This window comes from Vicugna pacos, chromosome 24, assembly GCF_048564905.1.
Source record: "Vicugna pacos chromosome 24, VicPac4, whole genome shotgun sequence".
NCBI classification, from domain to species: domain Eukaryota; kingdom Metazoa; phylum Chordata; class Mammalia; order Artiodactyla; family Camelidae; genus Vicugna; species Vicugna pacos.
This window is the reverse complement of record NC_133010.1, coordinates 17,248,242-17,254,287: the sequence shown is the minus strand read 5'-3', so window position 1 is coordinate 17,254,287 and position 6,046 is coordinate 17,248,242.

Sequence of the window (6,046 nt, the reverse complement as noted above, 5' to 3'; positions counted from 1 at the left end):
GCATTTAAGGGTACCAGTTTAATTCTAAGAACCGCTGTATCAACACCTCACAAGTTTTGATATTGACAACTTTTATTATAGTTCAGTTCTAAATGTTTTAAATTTCTATTGTAATTTTCTCTTTAGCCACAAGATGTTTCTTAATAAATTATCAAAGTTCCTAGCACATGTACTGTTGTCACACAGTGACATATAATATTGATTCTTTAAAATTTGATCAGGTTTTTGTAAATTAGCATAACATCGATTTTTTTTTAATATTACATGTACTGGAAAAAAAGTACACTGTGTCAGGCACAGGATTCTGTATTTACTTATTAGATCTTCTGCATCAAGACTATCCAGTATGGTAGCCACTAAGCAGATGGGCTACTAAGCACTTGAAATGTGACACGCAATGTACTGAAAAAAAGAATGCAAAACATCTCATGAATTTCATATATCTTGAAATAGCATTTGAGTTACATAAAAAATATTATTAAAAGTTCCCCTGGACCAGAAGTTTATTCTTTCATTACATAACAACACAATTATTATTAGATTAAAATTTTAAAAAATTATATGTATAAAAGTGGTCACATGATTTTACTTGTGTAATCATACTAACCTCAGTCCTACATGGATAAAAAATAAAACATATCATAGTAAAACAAAAACAAAAACAAACAAAAAGTTCCCCTGCTTCCATATTTTTAAATGTATCTACTAGGAAAAAATTTAATTATATATGGAGTTGACATTACATTTCTATTAGAATCATTCTCTATTTTTATTGTTGTCTGTTTGAGCCAAGTTTCTGCTTGAAGTGGATTAAAATCCTTCCACTGTGGTTTTGGAGTTTTACATTTTTGCTTGTGATTCTCAGTTTTTGCTTTATATGTTCCAAGGTTATTACATCTTAAGTGGTTTTTCTATTCAATTACTTAGAATCCTTTTTTATTCCTATTACTGCTTTTGCTTTAAATTCTGCTTGGATATTAACATACCTGTGTTTACCTTCTAACTATTTGTTATATTTTGTTTTAGTTGTTCTCTCTTAATAAGAATAATGCAGTTGGGTTTCCCAATTTTATGTCTTTTTATAAATAAGCTTAATCTGTTTATGATATTGTGACTGATGTATTTAGACCTAATTCTATGATATTCTTATATATTGAAGTATAGTCAGTTTACAATGTGTTGATTTCTGGTGTGCAGTGTAGTGATTCAGTTATATACATATATATATATGTGTGTGTATATATATATATATATATATATATATATATATATATATATATTCCTCTTTCATGTTCCTTTTCATTATAGGCTATTACAAGGTATTAAATACAGTCCCCTGTATATAGTAGGACCTTGCTATTTATCTATTCTATACATAGTAGTTAATATCTGCAAACCCCTAACTTTCAATTTATCCCTCTATTCCCCTTTTCCCCCCAGGTAACCACAAGTTTGTTTACTATGTCTGTGAGTCTGTTTCTGTTTTGTAAATAAGTTCATTTGTGTCATTTTTTAAGATTCCATATAGAAGTGATACCATATGGTAGTTTTCTTGCCCTTTCTGGCTTATTTCACTTAGTATGACAGTTTCCAATCCCATCCATGTTGCTGCAAATGGCACTATTTCATTCTTTTTTATGGCTAAGTAGTATAAACATATTATGTAAATATTGTATAAACATACCACAACTTCTTTATCTAGTCATGTCGATGGACATTTAGGTTGTGTCCATGTCTTGACTATTGTTAATAGTGCTGCTATGAACATTGGGGTGCATATATCTTTTCGAAGTAGAGTTTCCTCCAGATACATGCCCTGGAGTAGGACTGTTGGATCATATGGTAAGTCTATCTTTAGTTTCAAAGGATTCTCCATATTGTTTTCCATGATGGCTGCACCAAACTACATTCCCACCAACAGTGTAGGAGGGTTCCCTTTTCTCTACACCCTCTCCAGCATTTACTGTTTGTAGACCTTTTAATGATGGCCATTCTAACTGGTGTGAGGTGATACCTCATTGCAGTTTTTACTTGCATTTCTCTGATAATTAGCGATATTGAGCATTTTTTCATGTGTCTGTTGGCCATCTGTACATCTTCACTGGAGAGTTGCTTGTTTAGGTCTCCTATTTTTGGATAGGGTTGCTTGTTTTTTTGTTATTATGATATTCTTTCATTAATTGGCCACTTTTCCCCTTTTTTTTCTTTGTTTATTCCTTCTTTCCATTGGATGAGTACATTTTCTCTATTTCTCCTTCTCCCTTTTTCCTTTTCCTCCCTCTTTTCTGGCTCTTAAATTTTGGAGTTATATTTGTCTTTTTAAAATAACGACATATTTTTATACTAACATTTTAAATATTACTCTTACAAATTCTACCTTAAAATTTTCCCAGAAAGTCTAAAGTTTTTCAGTCTTTCTAGTCCCCTGAAAAGAAAAGTCCCTTAGCATACTTTATCTATTCATTCATCAGGCTTCCTGCCTTGTATCTTGTTACTGTATCAGCTACCTGTTGCTTCAATAATGTTGTATAACAAAGAACCACACAGACACACAAAATCAGTGGCATAAATCAAAAAACATTTACTTAGCTTAAGCGCCTACAGGAACTAGCTGATCTACACTAGCCTTGCACCTGTGGTCAGCTGGCTGGTTGGCTGGTGTTGGCTGTGTTCACTTGGCTTTGTCTTTCTCTCGCATTCCTTCAGCAGTTAACCTGGGCAGACTTCCATGGCAAAGACAGAGGTACAGAGGGGATGCAGAACTATGCTTTTGATGCACAAAAGGGGATGCACCAGTACTTCTACAAGACTATACAAGTCATATCAGCTAACGTTGACCAAATCAAGTCACACAGCCAAACTCAGTGTGGAGGAGCAAGAATATTAACTCTGCCTCTTCAGTGAGAACTGTAAAATTATATGGTGCACGAACTCGGAGAAGTAAAGAATTGAGATCATGAATGCAACCAATCTGTCACATTTAACTTTACCTTTTCTTTCCACCCCAAAAGGAAGTGATCTGTTTCCTACGAATAACTACAGTTGACACGTTTTACGTCATCTCTTTCCTTTTTTTGTGTTCTATGCCTTCTTCTGGATAATGATGATTTTGCTAAAGTACTCTTCCATAGATGACAAGCTCTTGGTCTTTATTAAGTCCGAAAAGTTTTCTATTTTGCCTCACTTAAGAATGATAGGTTAGCTGGGTGTAACATTTAGGCTGACTTATTTTCCCTCAATACTTGACTCCACTGTATCTTTTGATTGTTGTAGAGTTCTCTTGTCTAAATTTTATTCCTTTATAGGTCATGTGTCTTTTCTCTCAGGTAGTTTTTAGATGTTTTTCTTCCTGAACACCATCATGGTGTATCTGAACATGGATTCATTCTTATTTGCCCGCATTGGACTTCGTGCAGATTAACAATCTGAGCATTAATAGAGTGAACTGTGGAAAACTGTCAGCTTTTATTTAAGCATAGCTTTCCCACCAATCCCTCCATTTTCTACTTCTGGAGCTGCCTTATTAAAACTCCACATTCACTTCTGTATCTCTTCAATGTTCCTTCATTCATATATATTTTAATCTTTTTGTTTCTTTGTGCTCTGGTATCACACTATCATCTAATTCACAAATTTTCTCTTCAGTTGTATCCACCCTACAGTTTATGCCAATTAGCTTGTTTCAATTACTGTATTTTTTACTTGTAAGATTTCTCAAGTTTATGTGTATGTGTGTATATATATGTATTTAATTTCTCCATGTTTTTGTTTTGTAATTTTATCCTTTTGATGATGTGAATAGATATACTTCCTTGAACATCTTAAAATTCATATTTGAAAATGTCAGACTGTTCTATAAAATTAATTTTATGTGGTGGGACTACATGTTCTGTCAAGTGATCTTGACATATTTTGAAGTTTTAGTTCATGGACTTATTTAAAGTAGGTTTTACTTGTATTTTTATTTTTTCTCTCTTCCTCATCCTTCTTCTTCCTTCTGTAATTCCGTTTGTACTCCTGGACCCCTACACAAAGTCCAGAACTAAATCTTTAAGAATTTCTTTCCCTACAATTCCTAAATTATAGGAACGTTTTATAAGTTCCTAAATTATAGGAACGTTTTAGACCTAATTACCAAAATACCTTGCTTTTGCTCCAGATTAAGAAGCTAAATATGTACTTTCTAACATCATTATACTCAGCTTCCTCAAAACAGGGCCTATGCAGTGGCCAGCAACAGCAAGCTTATTTTTTAAAACCTCATTTTATGTGTGGAAACAGTTGGAGAGAGTTGCATTCTAGCTGCCTCTGATTGTCAGGCAGTAAATCTGGCTCCAGGATCTGATCCTGTGTAATACTTTTAGTTTCTATTACTTCATAGGAGCCAATTTCTTAAGTATCACTACAGTATCACTATGTGCTTCTAAACTCAGAACCCAGGTGGCCCATGGTTTCAGCCTCATTCGCCAATTTACATTTTTACTCTATTTTTGTTCCACAGAGATGCTTAGTTTGTTTGAGCCAGGCTATCTCTGCTTTGGTTCACCTTTTTGTTTTATCTAATATTAGTAATAATATGTGTTTGGAGACGGTACATCGAAGCATGAACTACGCCTACTTTATCAGAAGTCTACATGGAATGTTCAAACATACACATATGCACACATACACACACACAACCCCAAAACAAACACAAAAAACCGCAAACATATTCTTTCTGACCTTGAGTGACTGACCTCGTTCATTTTCTATTCCCAAAGAAACTTTCAAGTCAAATGACATTCTTAGTGATACCAATGATTAAACATAAACTGTTACCCTCCAAAAAGACTATTTCGAATTATGGTTCAAAGACGTTTAATCATGGAAACACCTTACGTACGTTTTATTTCAAAGGACCAAAGAGTTTAGTCCCACTAATTTGCAGCTTGGAATTCAATTTCTTCTTATAAAAATCTAGTTATAACTTACTAAAACTAAAAAAAAATTTTTTTGTGGGGGAGAGCGGGGTAGAGGATGAATGACTTTCAGAATAGCCTGAGAGTTGTGAATAAAGAAAAACATTGCTGTGTTTATTTAGAGAGTATTACCCCTTGGAGCCAGCGTTTGCACTAATGCATTTTACATTAGCGTGCCGCATCAGGAAATCCTGACTTTTTGGTGCCAAGGGGGTAATTAATATCAGTTCATGTTTTCAAAATGGTTGTGTTTATGTGGGAATGAGGACTGAGCACTAACATGTTGAGCTTGAAGTATGAAAGCTTGCTGTGAAGCAAGATCTTTGGAAAGACTGGAATACTGAAATTAATGAACAGGAAGTAGGGTTTCTAGCAATAGAACAATATTAGTACCAGAAAGAAAGCTACAGCCGTACTTCCTTGCTCTTCATTTACTAAGCATTAACAGAAGTAATTCCCTAATATAGTCATGTTGATAAAATATAAAATCCTTGATAGCTATAAACAGTATTTTGATACATAACATCAGGAGTCCTAAAAGTTTAAAAAAATGATGTGTATGAAAAAGTAGATAAAAAACAATCATTAGTCCAAAATATCCTTCCATGGCTAATATAATTATACCTCTTGTTGACATAAAATTCTGTATATTTGACCAAAAGCTGAGTAACGAGAGCCACTATAGGTGTAAAATCAATGCTTTTAGTATATCTTTTTTTTTTCCTGCCAAAAAGAAAAGTCAGCAGGGAAACGAGAATCAAAGTACACATTTCATACGGTAAAAATTAGAAAACAAAGGAAATGGCAAGAAAGCATTAGAGAAAAAAGTCCAAAAAAACAAATTAAAGCAGAAATGAGAATAAATTTAAAAACCTAAATGATTTTATAAAATCCTACTAACACAATTCTCAAAATAAGTACTTAAAAGACATGCTCTTTATACAATTTATTACTATACAGATTCTAAAAAGATAATAAATACATTTTTACCAATATTTTAAAATTAAATCTATTGTTACTAAATATAGCATTCAATTAATTCAAGTGATGGAAGGCAGAGGAAATCTTAAAGGAAATATAATGAATTT